This window comes from Callithrix jacchus, chromosome 15, assembly GCF_049354715.1.
Source record: "Callithrix jacchus isolate 240 chromosome 15, calJac240_pri, whole genome shotgun sequence".
Classification (NCBI taxonomy): Eukaryota; Metazoa; Chordata; class Mammalia; order Primates; family Cebidae; genus Callithrix; species Callithrix jacchus.
Genome location: NC_133516.1, coordinates 48,440,001 through 48,464,607, shown reverse-complemented (window position 1 = coordinate 48,464,607; position 24,607 = coordinate 48,440,001). Strand labels below are relative to the sequence as shown.

The 24,607-nt window shown below is 41.4% G+C and overlaps 1 long non-coding RNA gene across 1 annotated transcript in view; it reads right to left on the bottom strand.

The window, feature by feature from the left end:
• LOC118147990 (uncharacterized) overlaps positions 1-18,082 on the bottom strand; it is a 59,263-nt gene extending 41,181 nt beyond the window's left edge. Inside the window, exons 1-2 of the long non-coding RNA XR_004734724.3 lie at positions 17,982-18,082; positions 9,939-10,067 (exon numbers count right to left, since the gene is read on the bottom strand). This is a non-coding gene — a long non-coding RNA (uncharacterized LOC118147990). The remainder of the gene's footprint in view (positions 1-9,938; positions 10,068-17,981) is intronic.
• Positions 18,083-24,607: the final 6,525 nt, after the last annotated feature.

Below are 24,607 nucleotides of genomic sequence, written 5' to 3'. Positions count from 1 at the left end.
GAAGCGCAGAGATTTAAAAAAAAAAAAAAAAAAATCCTTGAATCTAGAAACAGGTCTGTTTATATTATTGCAATAAGGAAAATAAGTCATAATTGGATTTCACTGAGTCGCAATTTACCCTGAAACTAATTGTATTATATTAGGGAAATCTAAGACTCACAAATGCACTGATTAGTGCATCTGTTCTATTGCTCAGTGCCATCATTAATCAGTCATAACGATCCTCTATGAAGCCTCAGAATCCTTCTCAACACAGAGCAATGGGAGGAACTTAAATACCATTTTTCATTCTCACTGAATAAAGACGTCACCACCAATTGCCAGTTCGCAATCAGACAAATGCTAAACTCATCCTCTTGATGTACATTCTGGGTTTTACGCTGGTTGGCTTACACTAGGTAGCTCAGGGGTAGACCTCTAAAGTTTGATGACACTGGCATCCTGTTTCTCTTTCACAAATAATCTATTTTTCATTTGTTCTGCTTATTTTTACCATAACTTATTTCCTTTATTCTCTTTATAATAGTTCACATGTATATATGTCCTTAAGCTTATAAATTATATATAGAGAGGAAATTTAATAAATTTTCTTCATCATAAATTATATATAATATGTAAATTATATATTGGATTTTGTTAATCTTATAACATTTTCTTAATCTTGTAATATATATAATATATAAAATAAAAATTAAATTTCTTTAATCTTGTAAATTATATATATAATGTATATGATTTACAAGATTAAAGAAATTCCTAGCAGCAGAGAAATGTGCAATCAGATAAAATGAAATTGCCTTTTCCTTGAGATGAACTTCGTGGCTGTGGTCCCTGTGGAACACACTGGAAGGAGATAAGCTCTATTCCTCAGCGGTAAAAGTTGTGATAATGATCAGCAAGTGATTTTTTCCACAATGGTGAGATTTTTCCATCAGATTTCATTTGACCTTGAACACTGTGTTAGCAATGAATAATTAATGCTACCTCTTACCGTAATGTTCCATTTAACTGGCATGATCAGGGAATTGGATGCCCTAAATGAGTGAACTGGCCAGATACTAAGACTTACTTCCTTTAAGCACTAAGAAAATCTTCATTATAACTATTCCTTGTGCTTATTTTTCTAAAATATGTAGTAATATTGTGTGACTTATTGACATTCACTGAAACATTAACATCTATCTATTCAACAAATGCTTATTGGAAGCCTAATATGTGCCAAGAACTATGCCAGGTATGGGCACTATTATAGTGATTGAAGAGGCAGAGTCCCTGTCCTTACGAAACCTGTGTTCTGGTGAAGAAGGGAGATAATTAAATAAGGAATCCCACTGAACAAAGTGCTAGGATAAGAGAAGTAGAGACACATGGAAACAGGGAGGGGAGTACTACACACTGGGGTCTATTGGGGGGAATAGGGGAGGGACAGCGGGGCGGGGGGGAGCTGGGGAGGGATAGCACGGGGAGAAGTGCCAAATGTGGGTGAAGGGACGGAAGGCAGCAAAACACACTGCCATGTGTGTACCTATGCAACTGTCTTACATGTTCTGCACATGTACCCCAAAACCTAAAATGCAATAAAAAATAAAAAATTGTAAAAAAAAGAAAAGAGAAGTAGAGACTGTTATGAGCTAAATAGCACTGAGTGGCAAAGCCATTGAATTCAAAGTTGTTTGAGTTCTCCAAAACAGTTTGCCTCTCCATTAAATAACCTCTGGTTGCTGTGTCTTAAGCCCTTGTGATTGATCTTGGTCATTTATGGATTAATTCTTTTAAATTTGGCTATATTCTTGCTGCTTGCTATGTGTATGATGCTGCTCCTACTATTTTTCTGTGATACAATAAAGTACATAAAGTGATTAAACTAAGATTGGTAAATACATGGTATGTTAGTTACCCACTGCTGCATTAACAGATTACCTCCAAAATTTATCAGCTTAAAACAATGCACATTTATGTTTGCACGGTTTCTGTGGGCCAGGAATCACAGAAATCCAGCACACTTTGTTGAAACCTCTGTCTTAGGGTCTCTGGTCTCTGACATGGCTGTGTGCAGTGAAGTGATAGAGTCTCATGTGAAGACAGGGTTCTCTTCCTCAAATGCCATTGGGTTGAGAGCTTTAGTTCTTTGCTGGCTGTTGCCTGGAGGCCACCCTCTGTTCCTTATAACATGAGCCTCTCCAGCATGGCTGCTTTCTTCCTCAAAGCTAGCAGAAAGAGCATCTGCAGCAAGATGGAGCTGACAATCTAGAAATTATTCCTTTAAACCATTCATGCCAAAGTCGCCCTTAAAAATCTTGGCGGCAACTATCAAAGAAATAACAGATTCAGGCAAGAATCATCAACAAGGGCTAGAACTCTGATGAGGAATAAGATAATTACAGAGCCTCAGAGTATGTCCCCACAAAATATTAGTGAATTACTCATTAAGTACTAAGTACAAACTATTTAGAAATAAACTTTACGCTGAAGAATATGCACACAGACACACATGCACACAAGAAATATATATATCAGGAAATCCCCCAATCTGAGACAGAGATAAAACAGAAACATAAAGATAGTCCATGGTGTCTGATATCCGCTCCAGTATTTTTCATTGGGTAAAATGTTGATGACTCTTGTTCAGTGTAGCCAAAGAAATAATCTCCCTGGTCAAGACTGGATTCTTCTTGTATATCTTCAACCATAATATGATCTGATTTATCTTGTATTCTGTGATGTACATGTCCTGATTCACAGCCTTTACTGCAACATATTTGTCTTTCTTAATTGATTTTTGCCACAGACTTTGCTTTGCTTCCATTGACTTGGAAAATGGTGGATATAGTTGTACCATGTTGTAGTTCTGTTTTGAGCTAGACTCTTGTTTCTGTACAGATTCCCCACCTAAATATTTTCCCTATGGCAATGATTTGGAAGATGGGTTGTGTGGTAGGCTTCAGCGGGTCCTCTCCCACCTTCACAGCTACCTTTTTCCCTTTTACAAAAGAAAGGTCCACTTCTCACTCAACCTGAATCTCATTGCAGTGCATTTCCCCGGGGGGGGAAAAAAAACAGGTCTCCAAACAAAGGAGTGATTCAAAATCTAGCTCTTCAGTGTCGAGAAAGTGAAAGATTCTAATGATTGAGTTACAAATCCTTTTGTAAGTCAACCAGTTTTCAATTCTTTGCTTTCAACAAAATTGCAGGAGGATCTGATGGAGTTGTCAGCTGGTAGAGCATTAAAAATATTTTCTGATGATAGATCACCATATAATTTTTGGCAAATAACTTGAAGGAGTTTAAAGAATTGAGTGATGTTGCTGTAACAAATCTCTTCCCATTCTCATCTAGTAATGTGAACAAAATTGTTCAGTCCTTAGAGCTATGATTAAAAGCAAAGCAAAGAAATAAAACTGATGCTGAACCCTGTCTCTTTTGGAAAATAAAAAATATTGAGAAGTTAATGGGAGGGTGGGAAAAGCCCCTTCCATCTCATTTAAGATACGCAATTCCAGCCTAGCATGGTGGCTCACACCTATAATCCCAGTACTGTAGGAGGCCAAGGTGGGAGGATTGCTTGAACTAAGGAGCTCAAGACCAGCTTGGGCAACATAGGGAAACCCCAAGATCTCATGTCCAAAGAGGGAAAATAAGCCCTAGTGGCAAATCCCCTTTGCCATGATTCTGTTTGAAGGAGGACCATCTTTTAGGGTTATGTACACCCTATCGAGACCCAGTAGATTCTGGGTAAAACAAGAATAAATAGACTCAGCATAAACAGGAAAGTCAGCAGTGATTTCTAAATGCTCTGAGCCTTATTAAAATGCAGATTCCTTACTAGTCAGCCATAAAAATGAACGAAATAATGGCATTCACAGCAACCTGGATGGAATTGGAGACCATTATTCTAAGTGAAGTAACTCAGGAATGAAAAACCAAACATCCTGTGTTCTCACTCATAAGTGGGGGCTAAGCTATGAGGATGCAAAGGCATAAGAATAATACAGTGAACTCTGGGGACTCGGGGGAAAGGGTGGGAGGGGGTGAGGGGTAAAATAATACACACTGAGTACAGTGTACACTGCTCGGGTAGTGGGTGCACCCAAATCTCAGAAATCACCGCTAAAGAACTTACCCATGTAACCAAACACCACCTGTTCCCCAAAACCCAATTGAAATAATTTTTTTTTAACTACAGATTCCTAGACCTTGCCAACAAGATATTCTGATTTGGTGGGTGTTGGAAAGAAGTACTTTTAACGAACACCCCAAGCACAACCCCTGCCAGGTGATTTTGTTGGGATTTGTCTGTGTACCACACCTTGAGCTGATCTTTGACCAGGATGTAGCCTTTTCAAGTGCATTTTTTTGGTTTCCCTCTGGTATTTAGTATTCTTAAAAGTTAAAATAAGTCAGTAAATTGGCTCAGGGTAAGTGAGTTGTTAGTGTACAATATTTTTTTTGTAGTTTATTATAGTGTGATTCTTTCTATCAAATGACTCTAAATACTAAAATACTACTTTTAGTTGGAAACATAATCAACCACCTAGAAAATAACAATTGTTATTTAAGTTTAATTGAATTTTAAAATACTTAAGCTCCAAAGAAGAATGTGGATAGGGAAAACAGATTTGTAGAAAAAGTGATATGAATGAAAAACATTTTAACTGATTCTTTCTCGTTAAAATAATAAAAGTATTCTGTGATAGTGAAAGGGGAAAGGTTCCCTTGTCCATCTCACAGGGCATGTGATGGGGGTATGGCTCGCTTCTTCAGTGTCCCGCTGCTCAAACCTCTAGGGGAGCATACAGACGGGCGGCTGTGGGACTCAGACCCCTCAGTAGTACTAAGTGGAAGTAGCTCTCAGTGGATCGGGGAGCCAGAAGGGAGAAGATTTTCCCCTGGAGTCAGGCCACTCAGCCACTCGGGCTCTCTTCCGACTGTCCTTGACGAACTCCACCTCCTTCCACCGTTGATGGCCTGATGGCCTGCCGGCATGCCCATGTGCTCCTCCACTGATGTGTTCCTCTCGACATCCAGCCACCTGGGTATCTGCCTGCTAAGTCTCTGGGTTTCTATAGGCACAGGATGGAAGCATGGCAGGCCAGCGTTGTCTTTAGAAATGTAACATTTAAGCAGGAAAAAAAAAAATACCTGTCTTCACCTAGGTCCATGGGCACGGGCTCAGGGGTGGAGCCCTAGCCAGGGACCTTGCCCTCCTCCCAGCACCTTCCCTGTCCCCCTTCTGTATCAATAGCAATGTAATGATATTGAAGAAAGTCTATGGCAAAATAGTCATGAGGTTAGGACTGTGGATCTGTATCGGTCCCACAAAATTAATTTGGCCATACCTGTAAGCAATATTGTAAAATTTTATCCTTTTAGCCAATAATTCTACTTCTATAAATCTAGTTAAAGGAAGTGCAAAACTACCAGATTTGTCCACTGTAGAATTGTATATTAGTTAAGTATACAGTGATAGCACCAATAAATAGAAAACAACTCATATAGGGGACTGAATAAATTTCCTGGAGTAAATTTTATGGAATATTATATGGTTCTTTAAAATGTTATTGCTGAAAAAATTTAATGTTATGAGACAATGTTCAGGATATAATGGGAAATAGGTCTCAAATGTATTGAAAACAAATAAGAAAGGAACAAAGGAAGCGAGAGAGGGAGAAAAGGAAGCGAGGGAAGGGAGAGGGAGGGAGAGAGAAAGAAAATCTAAAATACATATAGGTAAGACAAAATGTCCAGTGAAATTAAGGGTAATTTTTATTTTCTGATTTATCTTTTATTTAGTATTTAAATTCTTTGCAATACATGCATCCATTTTATAATCCAAAACAGTATTGCTTTAAAAAACATATTAAGTAGGTATTCCAACTTCTGAACTGCTGATTCTAAGGAAAAACAGATTTCACAGTCCACTGGCAGCATATTTGTTCAAAACCCCATAGAACTAGTGTATTCCCTTATTCCCCAAGTCTATGGGCAGCAGCCTGACCTACAGGCTAATACATATTTCTCTCTTTCTCCTCCCTATTTCTCTGTCTCTCTCTCACACACAGATGTACACACACATAGACACACACAATCGGAGAATATTCTAGCATGTCCCTTGAGAGCCTACTTCCTTTCCTTTGTCCTGAATAATTTAAATGGAGCTGAAGGAAGCTATTCTTTTCCATGAGCTTGATATTAAAGGGTGGAGAGAACCCTGCAATGAGTTCCTTCCCTTTATCAGTATGCTCATGATTAAGTGGCCCCTCTTACATTATTCATTCATTCAACAAATAGTGTTGAGTGCCTGTTAGACACTCAGCTAGTCACTCTGATGGAGACAAAGATTTAGTCACTCACTCATCTGCTTAGTCAGTAAATAGTATTTCCTATACTACTTATCCCCTGTGTGACAGAGGTTGTGTGAGACATTGCAAAGCGTGAGCTGCGATCATGCCACTACACTACAGCTTGGTGACACAGCAAGACCCTGTCTCAAAAAAAAAAAAAGACATTGCAAATACAGTAGGAAACTAGATAGATAAAGTTCCTGCCTTCAAGGGGATCATGGTCTAATAAGAGAGTGAGCCAAACCGATAAATAAAAAGAATTACAGCTTGTAGTATGTGTCATACAGGGACACACAGGTGTCAGAACAGAAACTAGCACCACTACCTAAATAGGTAAGGGGTCAGGGAATGCCTCTCTAGGTTGGGGAATTGGGGTGAGAGTAGGAGAACAAGAAGAAACCAGCCCAAGAGAGCTGAGTTCAGGTGGAGACAGACTGCAAGCTCAAAGCGGAGGCAGGAAAGGATGTGAGTAACTGTGGGAATGGGAAGATGCTCTGTGGGATGGCATTCCAGAGGCTCAGAGGAGGGGTGGGCAGCCTCTTTTGCTGGGTAATGACTTTGGCTGGATCCAACACAGAGTTTGAGTCCAAGTTTATATCTTAATGAGCAGAATAGTGAATGATGTAATTATGATATAAATCAGGAGAGAACAAATATTTTCTGTAAAGATCCAGATAGTAGATAATACATTTGGCTTTGCAGGCCTGAGAGTCTCTATGGCATTGCTCAACCCTGCCATTGGAAGGAGAAGGCAGCCATATACATTGTGTAAAAGAATGGGTGTGGGCCAGGTGCAGTGACTCACGCCTGTAATCTTAGCACTTTGGGAGGCTGAGGTAGGTATCGCTTGAGCCCAGGAGTTCAAGACCAGCCTGAGCAACATGGGAACCTTGTCTCTACTAAAAATACAAAAGATTAGCTGGATGTGGTGGCACACACCTGTACCCCCAGCTACTTGAGCGGCTGATGTGGGAGGATTGCCTGAGTCCGGGAAGACAAGGCTGCAGTGGGCAGAGATTGCAGCACTGTACTCCAGCCTGGGCATCCAAGTGAGACCAAATAAATTATATATATATATATAAATGGTGTCTTCATCTATAGACACAGGGAATGGGTCAGATTTGGCCACAGGCTGTAGTACACCAGTCCCTAATATAAAGGATAAATAAAAATCTTCAGGAGTGGCCCAGCATGGTGGCTCATACCTGTAATCCCAGCACTTTGGGAGGCTAAGGCAGGTGGATCACCTGAGGCCAGCAGTTCGAGACCAGCCTGGCCAACATGGTGAAACACCATCTCTACTAAAAAAAAAAAAAATTAGCCAGGTGTGGTGGTGCACACCTGTAATCCCAGCTAGTCAGCTAATTGGGAAGCTGAGGCAGGAGAATCGCTGGAACCCAGGAGGTGGAGGCTGAAGTAAAGTGAGATCGCACCATTGCACTCCAGCCTGGGCAACAAGAGTGAAACTCTGTCTCAAAAAAAAATAAAAATAAAATACTTCAGGAGTATATGAGAAATCAGACGGAGGGAAGATGACTTCCTGGGGTGAGAGCTGAGCTCAAAGTGAGGAGACTTCAAAAATGAAGTAATAGAGGAAAGGGAAATCCAAGGAGAGGGGACAGTAAGAGCTAGAGCAGAGGCAGGAAAGGCCAGCACCCATAGAGAGCCTGAGGGGTGGTGGGAATTTCCTTTGTAAGTGTAGCAGTTTTATTCCTCAGATATTTTGAGGGCTTGTGAAGTAGCAGGCACTGTGCTGAGCCACTAGGGACAAGAATAAGGGAAGAACAAGGAAAGATCACTGAACTCCAGGACAGTAGAGACTGGAAGAGGTGACAGATACACAAACAGGACATCACACAATCAACTCAGTAAAAGAAAGTCAGGGAAGGCTCCCAGCAAAGGTAAATTGAGAAATTAACTTTTTTCTTTTATTATAAATGCTTCATTTAATGTTTGATTGAACAGATAAATATATGCTATAAAATTTAAAAGGCACAAAATGGGTTACCATGAAGATTCTCTCTCTCAAACTCTATCCCTCAGGCCTTCTCAATACCCGCTCCCCAGAGATAACCAAAGTCACTGATTTGTTCTGGATTCTTCTGGACACAGTCTATGCAGATCCAAGCAGATGAGTATGTTTTCACATTACTATTCAGATGATCTGAGCTGAACTTTAAGAATGAATTTTCCCAAGAAAGGAATATAGAGAATGAAAGGAAGACAATAGCAACTGAGTCAAAGAGAAAGACATCGTAAAGACAGGAAGTGGGGCGGGCAGGAGTGGGTACATTGTGTGGATTGGGGAACACATAACAAGCTATCCTGTGTTGCTGAGAGATTAAGCATGAGGCAGAGGCCAGACACAGTGGCTCATGCTTATAATCTCAGCAGTTTTGGAGGCCAAGGCAGGAGGATCATTTGAGCCCAGGAATTCAAGACCAGCCTGGGCAACTTAATGAGATCCTGTCTCTACAAAAAATTTAAAAATTAGCCAGATATAGTGGCATATGCCCGTGGTCTCAGCAATTCAGGAAGCTGAGATGGGGGGATTGCTTGAGCCCAGGAGTTTGAGGCTGCAGTGAGCCACGATCATGCCACTTCACTCTAGCCTGAGCAACAGAGCAAGAACTTGTCTCAAAAGAAAAGTGTAAGTCAGGGCCAGGTGCGGTGGCTCACGCCTGTAATCCCAGCACTTTGGGAGGCCAAGGTGGGTGGGTCACGAGGTCAAGAGATCGAGACCATCCTGGTCAACATGGTGAAATCCTGTCTCTAGTAAAAATACAAAAAAAAATTAGCTGAGTATGGTGGCGCATGCCTGTAATCCCAGCTACTCAGAAGGCAGAGGCAGGAGAATTGCCTGAACCCAGGAGGTGGAGGTTGTAGTGAGCCAAGATCGTGCCATTGCACTCCAGCCTGGGTAACAAGAGCTAAACTTCAGAAAGGTAGGAGGGGCCAGATCATGGTAAGACTTGTTGCTGTGGAACACAGGTTTACTCTAGTTGGAAGCCAGACTTGAACAGAGACTTTTATAAGCACAGGAGTAACGTGATAATTGATGTTTTAGGATGATCATTTTAACAGCTTATAGAGGACAAATATCAAAGTGAGCCTTGAATGCCAAATAAAAAAGTTGAACTTCTTTCATTCAGTCAGTGGGAACCAATGAAGCTTTTTAAATAGGGGAAGGGCGATATCAGAGGTGTGACTTACACAAATGAATCTATCAATATTATCAGCAGTGTGCTGTTCTTAATATCATGTCATGTTAGATAAAGAATGACTGAGATAAACCCAAATAAGTGACAATCTACCCATCATCCCTCAGAAGAAAAATAGGTCTTTTGTCTGCTTTTTAATTTTAAGGGAGAAATCTATATTAGCTATCTATTGCTACACAACAACTTATTCCAAAACTTAGTGGCTTAAAACAACACACATATATTATGTCAGTTTCCATGGGTCAGGACTCTGGGCACAGCTTAGCTGGGTCCTCTGCTCCATGGTCTCTCACAGGCTGTAATGGAGATGTCAGTCAGGACTGGGATTTCATCTGAAGGTTCTACTGGGGAAGGATCTGCTTCCACACTCACTTACATGATGGTTGGCAGGATCCAGTTCACTGAGGCTCTCAGTTCCTTGTTGGCTGTTGGCCAGGAGCCACTCTCAGTTCCATGGCATGTAGATCTCTCCCGCATGGCAAGTTGTTTCATAAAAATGTACAAGCTGAGAAGGCAATAGAGAGAGTCTGCTAGCAAGATGGAAGTTAAACACTTTTATAACCTAATTAGAAAAGTGATATCTTATCATCTTTACCTTTTCTGTTGGTTAGAAGGACAGGGCATACACAAATACAAGAAGATGGGATAGTTGGGGAGCAACTTAGAAGCTACTGCAGGTATTCTGCAAACCAGGACAATGAGAGCTGCTCCTGCAAATATTTTGCAAACCAGGGCAAGGCTGGGAGGAATAAAGCCTGTATTGTTTCTCAGCGTGACCCAGCCAGGAAATCACCTTGCTCTCCCCTGGCCTGCTGACTACCACCCTCATTACCATCACTGCCTTGCGGCTGTCATTTTTGTCCACTTCTCCTAATGACAAAATGCCTCCCTCTTGAAGTCACAACATCTGGGAATATTTATACGCAAGCTGTGTTGGGCCGAATCTCCCTGCTGGAGTCAGATCGTTGTGAAAACCTTCCTCCCTGCTGCTGTTGCTGCAATTTCTAACATGCACTGACTGAGGAAACATCTTTAAAAGTGAAGATAAATTCTTAACTGGCCCCTTACTTTTTTAAACAGAATGAACTAGTTGATTTGGTGAAGGATTTGCCTCCATTCCTAGCAGTGATTTCCAAACCGTAGCATTGCCTTACAGCAAACAACTCACAGAAACCTTGGAGGAACTCAGCACTCAGATCCCAGGCCATGTAAATGGTGATTCCAAACTCAGGGCAGATAGACACGACAGCAGCTGCCACTGAGTATGTATACGGTGTGCCAGGGACTGGGTTAAGAGCCTGATCTTCATTATCTTGTTTTAGCTTACCAACTGAACAGAGTTTATGCTACTATCCCCATATGACAGAGGAGGAACCTGAGACCCAGAAAGATTAGATACCATGCATGGATACTCCTGGCTAGTAAGTGGCAGTACCAGGATTCAAACATAGCCAGTCTGATTCAAAAACCTTGCACTGTTAAACTGGGGGCCAGCAATAATTTATCTTTATGAATAGTCATGTTTTATCCTGAATTATAAGGAGGCCTCATCAGCTAAACATAATTTGGGGAGAGGCGAGAGAAAGGTATCACCTAAAAGAAATTCACTTAAAATGAAAATTACAATGTCAGTGTAAAAGTGGAGGGAATTTTTTTTATTAGAACTGTATCTGTTAAAAGAGGAAAAGCTTATTTTAAAACAGAGTCTTAGGTAAACTGTCAGCAAACTTTTTCTGGAACGGCCAGATAACAAATATCTTTCTCTTTGTGGGCTATGAGGTCTCTGCTACAACTACTCAAATCTGTCATTGTGGTATATAAGCCGCATAGACACTAAGTAAATGAATGGACATAGCTGTGTTCCAATAAAGTTTTATTTACAAAATCAGATGGTGGGCCAGATTTGACCCTCAAGCTGTAATTTGTTAACTGCTTATTTAGATTATATTATTGTACACCAATTCTTAGAAAACACAAGCATCATGTAGTTTTAACATAATATTTCTGACAAAATATCTAACACTTTGTGTGTTTACAATCATAGCATAAAATGGCATAATCCCTTTCTGTTGACTCCTGTAGTTTTATCAAAAGAGAATGAGTTGTGAAAAACTATTTGAGGGCCTTATTGCTTTTCTCAACATCTCTGTCAATCCTTTGATAGTCAAATAATTATCTCTTGAAACCGTCATAACATCATCCTTCTGGATTTTCTTTTTCAGTTGTAAGCTACTCTCCTGCTATATCCCTGTTTCTACATAACTCTGCATATTTTCTAACATCTTTTCATCGACTTTAGGAAATCCTGTGCATTTGTAAGGATTCATTCACTGATCACTTTCAAGAAGCTTTTTATTGTGTTTGCCTTTTCACTAGGTGGACACCCAATGGGCAAAAAGAGAGGGGCAGCATCTAAAACTGTACATAATGAACAAAAGAGATGCTGAGCCAGGAAGAATTTGAGTAGGAACTAATTTTGTGATGGTCATGTCATTGGTGAATATTTCCTGTGTTACCACAACTTCAGCTTTCCTCCACAACTGGGCACCTGTAAGTTCTCAAATAACAAATACTCAAGTAATGAAGATTTTTCCTATATAATATATCCATGTATTTTATGCAAACATTATTCTCTTGCCTTCAATTTTTCTGTTATAGCTATCATTTACTGAGCATCTACTGTGTAGAAAACAACAAAAAAGTCATTTTGCTTATGTAAACATCCCTCTTTCCAAATTCTTACTGTCCACACTGAGTAACCAAATAAGTTGAGATCAATTTTCCATTATAATTCTCATGATCTAAACTCAGGAGCTGCATAGCTTCAGAAAACACTATATTCCTTGCTGTACAAACTTACTGTTTTTAGTCTTGTGATCCAATGTATCTTTAGCTAAGAAGGGATATTTGTTTGTTTTTCCTGTTTCTTCCAGCAACTGAAAAGAGTCTTTTCTATCATCATCTTACAGATGAAGATTCTGATACCCTAAGTAAGCAATTAACTTGCCCAAGGTCTCCTGGGCAGTCACTGGTAGAGTGAGAGTCAAAGCCAAGTCCTGCTGGCTCCAAAGCCCATGATCTTTCTTCCACATGCCTTTTCTTTATTTTATTTTATTTTTAAATTTTGAGAGAGTCTTGCTCTGTCGCCCAGACTGGAGTGCAGTGGCACAATCTCAGCTCACTACAACCTCCACCCCCAGGTTCAAGCAATTCTTATCCCTCAGCCTCCCAAGTAGCTGAGATTATAGGTGCGCAGCACCACACCCAGCTAACTTTTGTATTTTTAGTAGAGACGGGGTTTCACCATGTTGGCCAGGCTGGTCTCAAACTCTTGGCTTCAAGTGATCCACCCACCTCAGCCTCCCAAAGTGTTGCGATTACAGGCATGAACCACCTTGCATGGCCACATGCCTTTTAAATATGTTATTCACATGGATGAAAAGCCCAGCATAGTCATCTATCACAAAGTCAAAATTTCAGATTCCTATGTGCTTTAAATCATATTCAAGTTAATAAAGCTAATTTTACATCATAAGCAGTAATATTGACATTTTAAAACATTATGCAGTGCAGATTTCAGTGTGAAGGAAATGTAATTTGAGCATAACCTCTCTATTTATTATTAAAGTCATCCTCAAACTGTGGTCCCAGAAGAGCAGCACCAGTATTACCAATAAATGTGTTAGAAATGCAGCTTTAGAGCCCCAGCCCAGGATAAGCTGAATCAGAGACTCTGGGAATAAGGCCCATTGATCTGTATTTTAACAAGTCCTCCACATGATTCTGCTGGGTGTTCAAACTTGAGAACCACTGAATTACAGAATGAACAACCTGTAGTCTTTGGTGATTCTTATAATAAGAACCAGAATTTATAGGTGTCAGAAGCCCAGATGACTTGTTGACAATCAGAAAGCTCTGATTAATGCTCTTATTTCCCTCCTAGTCATTTCTTCATTCATCTAACAAATAGATTCTCAGCCCCAACTCTGGGTCAGGCATGATGTCAGGCACCAGGAATGAGGTAGAGAAGAAAGAAAGGGCCCTAATCTTCTCAGGTTTAGTCTAATGTGGGTGACAGACCAGAACACAGTCAATTCCAGGACAGCATCGTCCGTGCCTTGTAAGATAAACACAGGGTGCTAGGGGCAAGAGGTTGTACCTAATCCAGCCCTGCACGCCAGGGAAGATTTCCAGATTAAACAATTCAAGAGGGTAGGAGTCCAGAACGTTCTGAGAAGGCCTAGTGCCATGGGAGGTTGTTTTGTCTCTCCCACACATGCACAGCCTGCTTGAAGCAGCTTCAGATGGAAGAAGGGCGTGGGGGGTGCGGAAAACTCAACCTGTTGCTTCCAACTTGTTGGAACACTTATCTCTGACACACATTAAAAACATATGGAAGGTCAAAACTCCATGTGTTCGCTTGGTGGGGGAGCAGAAAATTGGATACGCAAATATGCACACCTCCCTGATCCCAACTGCTGGACTCTTATTGCCAATTTACGTAATTTCCTGTGCTTACTTCAAACTAGTGAGGGGGGCAGGAGACATTGTGAACACCATAATCAGGCTGCTTAGGCTAGCAGCTGCTCGCACATTCACTGCCTTCTTCCTTGATTAAAAAAAAAAAAAAAATTCCAGTAGAACCTGAGGGGAAACGCATCATTTGAAAAAGGAATGAATAGTTTCTTCTTAAGAGAAATCAGTTTAGATCCAGCAAGCCATCCACAAAACAGGCTCCCATTTATTCACTCCTCATCTGGCAAAAGTGCTTTAAGTGCCTATTCTTTGCTGGCACTGAGCTAGGTGCTGGAGAAAGGACAAGTACAGGAGGGCCCTGACTGCAAGGAGATTAAAAGACAGAAACTGAACACTATTTTTTAAATTTATTTTATTATTTTAGGCAGGTCTCGCTCTGTCACCCACGCTGGAGTGCAGTGGTGCGATCAGACCTTACTGCAGCCTCGATCCCCTGGGCTCAAGCAGTCTTCCCACCTCACCCTCCTGAGGAGCTAGGACTATAGGCATGCACTGCCACATTATTTTTTTTTTTTTAATTTTTTCTAGAGACAGGGTCTCACTATGTTGCTCAGACTATCTTCAAGCAATCCTCCCACCCTGGCCTTCCAAAGTGCTGGGATTATAGGCACGAGGCACCATGCCTGGCCTGAACACTACTTTAAATGTGATACATGTTTAAAAGAAAAAAGTTATTAATTAGTTCTACCTTAAAGACGCACCTTTAGTTCTACCTTAAGACAAACATTAGTTCTACCTTAAAAACATGTATGTTTACTGCAGCACTATTCACAGCAGCAAAGACATGGAATCAACCTAAAAGCCCATCAGTATTAGACTGGCTAGGCCAAGTGTGGTAGCTCACACCTGTAATCCCAGCCACTCAGGAGGCTGAGGCAGGAAAATCACTTGAACACAGGAAGCAGAAGTCTCAGTGAGCAGAGATCATGCCACTGCCTCCAGCCTGGGTGACAGAAGAAGACTTATCTCAAAAAAAAAAAAAATAGTAGAAGAAGAAGTAGACTGGTTAAAGAAAATGTATATATGCCATGGAATACTATGCAGCCATAAAAAAGAACAAGATCATCTCCTTTGCAACAACATGAATAGAGCTGGAGACCATTGTCATAAATAAACCAAGACAGGAACAGAAAACCAAATGCCACATATTCTCACTTATACATGGGAGCCAAACAATGAGAATGCATGGATGCAAAGAGGGGAACAACAGACACCCAGGTCTGCTTGAGGGTGGAGGGTGGGAGGAGGGAGAAGATTTAAAAGAAATACCTATTGGGTACTATGCTTTTTACCTGGGTGACTAAATAATCTGTACACCAAATCCCCACGACACAGTTTACCTATATGACAGTCCTGTACAGGTACCCTTAAACCTAAAATAACAGTAAAAAAAGAAGGTTCTATACAGTTCTATTGAATATGTACTTATTCAATAAGTACATACCAGTACAAATAAAGATTGTTAGCATGTTGAAATATTTCTGTACTGGTTTATGAATTATATATGTTTTTTACTAATATCAACCAGAGATGGTCACAGCAGGGAAAGCAGGGCCTAGAACAGGACCTGGAGGGGCATTGCAGCACCCACCCAAAACTATAGAGATGAAACAAAAGGTATGTTTTCAGGGGTTAGAGACAGGGTGGGAGGTGGAGAGGAGATGAAAGAGTAGCACAGGCCGGGCACAGTGGGAGGCCGAGGCAGGTGGATCACCTGAGGTCAGGAGTTCGAGACCAGCCTGACCAACAAGGTGAAACCCCGTCTCTACTAAAAATAACAAAATTAACTGGGCATGGTGGTGAGCACCTGTAATTCCAGCTACTCAGGAGGCTGAGGCAGGAGAATCTCTTGAACCCAGGAAGCAGAGGTTGCAGTGAGCTGAGATCACACCATTGCACTTCAGCCTGGGTGACAGAGAAAGACTCCATCTCAAAAAAAAAAAAAAAAAATGATGATCACAACAGATCTTTGTGGTGACAGAGCAGTCCTGTGTCTTGGTTGTGGTGCTGGATACACAAATCTACATATATGATATAACTGCATAGAAGTACATACACACACACAATGTATAAGTGTAAAGTGCATGTAAAACTGCCAAAATCCAAATAAGGTCTTGGATTATACCCATACTGCTGTCCTGATTTCATATTGCACTGTAGTTATGTAAATGTTTCCATTGGAAGAAACCAGGTGATGAGTACACAGAGCCTCTGTTTTAAGTTTGCAACTTGCTGTGAATCAGTAATTAATTTTTAAATACATAGTTTTTAAAGTAGTTTTAAATAGTTTTAAAACATTTAAAAATTTTAAAATAGTTTTTAGAAAATAATTTGGAAATTATGGCAATGATCTGATGAACAACTTAAGCTGCAATATATTACTCAGTAAGCAGATTTGTTCAACATATAGTTTCATTTATTTAGAGAATTAAATGGTGCTATAGACTGAATTGTGTCCTCCCAAACATCATACATTGAAGCCCTAGTTCCCAATATGACGGTATTTGCAGGGCCTTTGGAGGTAATTGGGTTCAGATGAGGTCATGAGGGTGGGGCCCTTGTGATGGAATTAGTGCCCTTACAAGAAGAGACGCCAGAGATATTCTCTCTTCTTTCTCTCTCTTTCTCTTTGTCATGTGAGGACATATCAAGAGAGCCCTCACTGGAATCCAGCTATGCTGATGCCTGATCTCAGACTCCCGTCTTTAGAACTATGAGAGAAGAAATGTCTGTTGCTTAAGCCATGCAGTCTATACGGCAGCCCAAGCTGACCAAGCCAAAGCTGACCAAGGCAAAGGGAGATCATTGTCCATTCATTCATCCATTTGCTCATTCATTTCTTTGTTCATATTACCCAGCAGTGACTGTATCTTTGGACTATCACCTCTGGTCCTCAGGACCATAAAACACACAGGGTTTATGGTCCAGGGCTTGTTTCCTTATAGCCACCCCCTACTGCTAGAGAAGGAGAAAAGTGACCTGGGTCCTTTCAAGATCAGTTTATTCAAAAAGGAAATAATTTTTTTAAAAAAATACTCAATATGCAAAAGTCTTGTGAAGAAAATCCACAGAACATGTCAAAGGCTGAGGGAGTCTACCCTTGGAAAGGTATCCCCCAGGAAGCAAAAGGAAGTCTCAGCCCTCCTCAGAAGGTGTAAGCCAGGAAGCAGAAGGAAACCCCAGATGAGGGCTAACTGGGGATTTAAAGAGGATGCTCCCTTTTAGGCATTTGGATCCTGAAGAAATGATAAGAGCAGATGAGTTGGAAAGACTTAGGAAAGAGATAGGAAGAATACGAACAAGCTGGTAAAGATGCAGCGGAGGCAAAGACATTCTCACAGCCGGCCATAGTCTACGTGCCTTAGGCCTTCCATTCATTTTTGTCTGATATTAAAGTCAGGTCCCTGCTTGCTTTCTGTTAGCAAAAATAAAAATAAACAAAACACAACACAGAAGGCTTCCCTAGATAAAGCGCAGACTCTAGGAGAGCCCCACAGACACTAGCCAGGAGAGATGTATAAAGGGGACTGAGCCAGGCAGAGAGAACAGAATGTGTGAAGGCCCTGAAGTGGGGCAGGGCACAGAGACAAAAGGAATCTGGCATCAAAGGCACAGAGAGAGCAGAGGGAAGCGGGATATGAGAAGAAGCTGAGGAGGTAGCCAAGGGCCTTTTGGATCAGTGACTACACATGTTGATTCTTCTGGGACAGCCTCTGTTGCCCTGGCATGATTTTCTCTGCACCCATTTTCACTTTCAAAAATGTCCTTTGACTATATTTCAATAAAGTGGGTTTTCAAAATATTTTTTTAAGTCCTTTGGTTGATCATTTTAAGAGTCACCCCACATTTGCGCCATGGGGAGGACCTTTGGGCCATAGCTTACCTTGGGATGATAGGCAGCATTGCAGGATTTTCAGCGATAGTGTGAAGTTCTCATTTTTACTTTAGAAAGATCTTTCTGCCTCCGCGGTTAGAGCTACTGCTGAAAGGGAAAATAAGCTGACCAGAAGATATTTGCTTATTCTCCACAGGGAGAGGAAAAAAGGGGGGCTGGGGTGGGTAAGGGATGGAGAGAGGCTGCCAGGCTTTCACCACCTAAGGAAATCCCAATCCCAAGCCCTCTGGCAACCCCCCACCTTCCCACATCCCAACCCCACCTACCCCAACTCCCACCCTGCTACCTCCCACGTTCACTCGAGACAAAAATCAGCCTAACAAAGGACAACCCTGGAAGGGGGTGAATAGAAAACAGGGTTTCTGTCCTTTATTGCTTCTGCTGACTTGCTCATATTCAGAGCTGGGGCTAAAGAGCCTGTGGATCTCCAATCTGGACACCCCTCTGCCCATCCTTATGCCTGAATTTCCCTGCATAACAGTTAGAATCTAGTGTTATCTTTGCGGTGAATGTCCCAATATTTGAAATATCATTATAAGCAGAGATTTCCTGCAGGGTTAGAAAATCAGACTTTCTCACAATTTCCCTCCTGTGCGTTCTAACCAACTCAGTTGAGTGACCCAAGCTTCCACTTCAAAGAGTGCTCTGCTCCCTTTGTTACAGAACTCCCTATGAATCAGTGAAATGTCTCCAAGAAATTTTGCTTTCTCTTCTTTATCTTTTTATCTTCATCCTCACCCCGCCATCCATTGGACTTTGCCAACTACACAAGTTGTTATGGATTGGTGATTTTTTAACATCACCCAAGACTTTCCTCTGTGAGCTTGGCTACAACTCCATTCTCAAGAATTTGTTATATGCAATATTCATTGTTACACAAAGCACCGTCAAAGAAGGAAACATGACTAATTTTCCATCTTTAATCCAGCTTCAAAACTCATTCTGTTTTTTAGTGTAAAACCAAGGTGGTTTCCTGTCCCTTTAAGTCAGGCCTTGCTGAGAGTGGATCTGAGTTTGTACTGGCGTGATCTTGAAAAGAGAATTATTTCCCAACCTTGCTAGGGAAAGAAAGCTCTCTGACTATTTGTTGGAGAAGGCAATTTTGATGTAAACTGACATCTCTCAGATGCTCATCTTGGGAATATTCTATGTGAAACCCAAAATTTCTGGCAGCTGAAACCCCAGCCCAACTGCCAGACCCTGGGCAGAGATAAAAGAATGTGGATGAGTGGCAGGCAGATGGGGTTTCAACAAGAGGCCTTTTCTCTGGGCCCAATGAGATGAGCTGGGGAAGGGGTCAGGGAGGATGAGGGGGGAAGAGCAGTGTCTCACAGTGAGGGAATCAACAAAAAACTCAGTTTTTCGGCTTTTCATTGAGAGGGCCTGTTTCCCCTGTTTTCCAGCCCATTTTGAGCACCATTCATTGAGAGGCGCCTTTCTTCTGAAGTCTTTTATCCCAGGACGCTGAAAGCGTTCCCGTGTCCTCTCTGCAAAGAGGATTCTCCCACACTCCAGCCCAGACCCCAGCAGACTGGCCCCCATCAGTTCCAGACCTGCTGAGCGCAGTGGCTTCCTCTTCCATGTCAGAAGCAGTTTTTGTCGGTTTTTTTGCTTACATTCTTAAAACCAGGAATTTAAAAATTGGAACAGTTAATTTCAAAAAGTAGGAGCAAATAAAGGGCTTTTCTTTATTGTTTTGCTCTTTGGGAGAGAAAATACAGGGGTTAAAATAGGGAAAATGTGTTGGTAATTTTGTTTGTGTTGGGTTTTGTTTTGTTTTGTTTTTTGAGACAGGATCTCGCTCTGTTGCCCAGGCTGGAATGCAGTAGCACGGTCTCAGCTCACTGCAACCTCACCTCCTGGGTTCAAGCAATTCTCATGCCACAGCCTCCCTAGTAGCTTGGATTACAGTGGTGGATTACACCACCAACCCCAACTAGTTTATTATTACTATATGTATATTATTTTTGTATATTTAGTAGAGAAACAGGTTTCCACCATGTTGGCCAGGCTGGTCTCGAAATCCTGGTTTTAAGTGATCTGCTGGCCTCAGCCCCCCAAAGTACTGGGATTACAGGAGGGAGCCACCATGCCTGGCCTGGAAAAATGTGTTTTAATTCATTTTGATTTGTTTTCTTATATATTCCATATAACTGGAGAATTACATGTATCTTTTCTTTAATAATTAGAATCAAAAGGAAAGTCATCAAACACTTTCCTTCATCATCAGGTTTTCAGAACATCTGATACTTGAAATATGGATGTATTTAAATCTGGACCTGACAAATAAGCCAGGGTGCGTAATGGTAACACACAGGAGAGCTCTCCTTCTCCGCAGCCAGCTGCCGGGGTGGAAACCCCAGCTCCCCTGCCTCCTGGCTGTGACCTTGGGCAAGTTGTTTTATCTCCCTGCGCATCAGTTTTCTCCATCAAGAAATTGGGATAATAATAGTACACATTGTTATGAGGATTAATTGAGGTATGGATTAGGAGATGCTCAAGAAATATTAACTTTTATGTTTACTACATAACTATTTACTGTATATGAATACACTCGTGTGTCGCTTAACAGAACAGGGATATGTTTTGGTAAAAGCAGTTTTGCTATTGTGAGAACATCCTAGGATGTACTTATGGTGCAAACCTGGATGATATAGCCTACTACACACCTATGGCGTGCCCTACTGCTCCTAGCTACAAACCTATAGATGTTGCTACTGTCTTGAATACTATAAGCAACTGGAACACAATGGTAAGCATTTGTGTATCTGAATATGTCTAACTACAGAAATGGTACACAAAAATTATGGTACTATATAATCTTTTTCCTTTTTTTTGAGATGATATCTCACTCTGTCACCAGCCTGGAGTACAGTGGCACAATTTTGGCTCACTGAAACCTCCACCTCCCAGGTTCAAGTGATTCTTCTGCCTCAGCCTCCCAAGTAGCTGGGACTACAGGTGCACATCACCATGCCTGGCTACTTTTCTTTTTTTTTATTTTTATTTTTTATTTTAGTAGAGATGGGTTTCAACATGTTGGCCAGGATGGTCTCAATCTCCTGATCTTGTGATCCGCCCACCTTGGCCTCCCAAAGTGCTGGGATTACAGGTGTGAGCCACCACGCCTGGCCTAGTATTATAATCTTATGGGACAGCCACTATACATGTGGTCCATTGTTGACCAAGTATCATCGTATGGTACATAAGTGCGCATATATATACACAAAAAACACATATACATACACATACTTATATATACATACGTGCGTGTGTGTGTGTGTGTGTGTGTATTTCTTTCTGGGCTAAGATTGATTACCCTTCATTTTTCTAATAATTTTTTTAATAAATGGAAAGCTGGTACACTTGTGTCTGAGGCCAGTTCACTTGTTTGAGCGTTTGGCCCCACCTGAGGCCCTTTGGCAGGGATAGGCCCCAGATAGCATGGCTCGCAGGACAGAACTCCAAAGCAATGGGTTTTGGGAATTGCTCACTTAAATAAATATGAGTCTCTGGATTATTTTTTCTTTCAAAGAAATTTCCAGAATAAAAAACAGGACGTCTTAGCTAAAGGAAAGTCCCAAAGCCTCTGTGCATACTTCCATTCTTGCACCGAAGAACAGTTGGGTGGGACATTCCAGTTCTGTAGCCTCTGGAGTCCTTCCTTCTTCCTTTGGGGTCCCAAAGTCATTCAAGGTCAGGTGGGCCTCCAAAAAGCTAATCATCCTTTGCAACCAAATCTAAACACTTGTCCCAAGGGAGAATGGATTTTCCAAAGCCCTGCCCATGGGTTTTCCAATGTCCCAATTTTATGCTTGTTATTATGACTTAGAAAAGCTTGCTGGGTTTGTTTTGAAGACAAGGGAAAAAATAACATTACGCTATTTTAAACGGCTGCAAATATTTCAAATATGACCCAAGGCAGTAAAAATGCTGTATTTCCCAAACCACAAACCCTACTCCTTGTTAAAATCCAATTGCCATCTGAGTGTGGGATGAAGAGGAGGGATGCCAAGGCCATGGAGCATCATACATTTCATCTTTCTTTGGGTGACTGCAAAATACTGTTTTCTCTACCACTTTCATTTCTGCATTTCACAGCCTGAGTTCACAAAACTGCTGAAAAACCATACTCCAAATGTGATTTAAGCTTTACCCTTGTGATGTTTGAGAACCTGCAGCTTTTAGATCTCATTATGACTTGGTTTGGGAGGACAGGGCTTGAAGAGGATGGAAAAGGGAATGCCGGTCATCTCTGATACATCTTTTGATGTTGGAGATGGAAAAGAACAGGTGATTTTAAGAGTGGCTTCCATTGTTTTCTTCCTGTTTTTCTGTAGTGCTCAGAGCACAAGGACTAATGCTGGTTTATTTGGGGGTATGCTGTGCCAAGCACGGTGTCTGACACTGAGCATTCAACAGACATTCATTGAATGGATGATCTATTTAAAGAACGAGGCCTAAAGGGGAAACAAAATTGGCATAACTAGCTTTATTTTTACTGTATTTAAGAAAGTGGACTGTTTTATGTTAACTCTATAGTTTAAAATTTAAACACAATATTTGGGCCTACATAAATAGTTGGAAAAGGTAAAATGTCATAACACTGGGTGTTTGTTATTAAAGTTGGAACTTGCCTTTGGATTATGACAACTTGATTTAAAACAAGGAATGGATTGTTCCTTGCTCCACTTGCTCTAAATTTCAGGGTTTTGCAATATCAAATCTTTCTTCGGGATATAAACAGATGGTGACAAAGGGTGGGTGCCTTGTGGAGTTGTTGCGTCTGAGCTTTGACCTTTCTGGGTGGTTGAAGGTAAGATGAAGTAGACCCCAGACCCAGCATAGAGCAAATCTGATGGCAAACCCACCCATCCTGTGGTGTCCCACATTAAAACCAGCCACTTCTCTCAAAGTTCCATCAGTGGAAGACTGGAACGTAACCAGGTAGTAACAAGGAACAGAGAAGTGACTTTTTTCCTCTTAACTTTTTAATTAAAAATTCAAAGATATGTGTGTTGGAGTTGTATGACTTGTACCTCAAGAGGACAGTTTTTTCTCTTCACCTCAGCAGCCCACCCTAACACACACAAGACCTGCCTAATGTCAGCCTTTGTGACTGTCACAGAGCAGCAAGACTTAAGTATGAGGAGGAAGGCTGTCCTCCCCTCCAGGAGGCTTGGAATTCTAAGGCCCCACCATGTTCATGTAGTTACATTTTATCTTCTATTAAGCCCCTTCTTTATAAGCTCCATCTGTGATCACTGCCTGTCAGCTGAAGTGTCTGAGATGTGCTATATCCTTAAAATTAAGAATTCCGTTAACGGTTGGTTAACAGATACAAAATTACAACTAGACAGGAGAAATGAGTTCTGGTGTCCTGCCACACTATAGAGTGAATGTGGTTAACTATAATTTATTGTATATTCTCAAATAACTAAAAGAGGGGATGGGGGGAATTGTTTGTTTTTTTGAGACAGGGTCTCACTCTGTCACCCAGGCTGCAGTGCAGTGGCATGGTCACGGCTCACTGAAGCCTTGACATCCCAGGTTTAAGCAGTTCTCCCACCTCAGCCTCCTGAGTAACTGGGACTACAGGTGCACGCCACCACACCCAGCTAATTTTTTGTATTTTTAGTAGAGATGAGGTTTCACCATGTTGCTGAGGCTGGTCTCAAACTCCTGGACTCAAGTGATGCTTCTGCCTCAGCCTCCCAAAATGCTGGGATTACAGGTGTGAGCCACCATGCCCAGCTGAGAGGGGATTCTGAATGTTATAAAGAAATAATAAATGGTTGAGGTGGTGGATATGCTAATGCCATGATTTGATCATTACACATGGTGTAAATGATGTACAATGATTACATGTCAACTAAAAATAAAAGAAAGTACTGTTAAAGGAAAACAAAACAACAAGCAAACCACAAGCTGAAGGGAAAGAGACTTCTGGAAGAATGAGATCAAGTTCGGATCCCAACCCAGCACTTGCTGACTGTGTGGATTTAGGCAAATCACTTGTTGCATGGAGCCTCCCTCGATTGCCTCATATATAAATACAGAAATAACAGGAGTGCCTTCCCCATGGAGTCGTTGTGAGACCTGAATGATGTAATTCATTAAAGCACTTAGCAAACTCCGTGGCACACAGGAAGTGCTCAGTGAAAGTTAGGAACAAAAGTTAGTAAATGAGACATATTAAATTAAAACTCTAGGCCTACCCTAGGACCACAGCAGTGGAATTTTCTGCAAAGAAGCTTGGTAGAGGGAGGCACTCAACCTGTTTCCACCCAGGAGGGGGTTGATACTGTTCTGACAACAACCAAGCCTCAAGGAAAAAACACCCAAGGCCACCATCTGGGTTTCCATCCTCTGCTCACCTGGTTTCCAATTAGCACCTTATTAGGCTGCACACCTGGGGTGTGACTTTAAAGCTCTACCAGCAATTCTTTAACCCTATCCTGGGCTTTTCCTGCCGATGGGCAGAGCTGTTTAAGAATCTCCTCCTCACCATTTGGAGGGATAAAACTAAGGGAAGGGCCCCATTGGTGAACTCTAGACCCTTAGTGGAAGGTTTCTTCACCATTTCCTGGATGTGAACTTTTCACCAGTCTGCT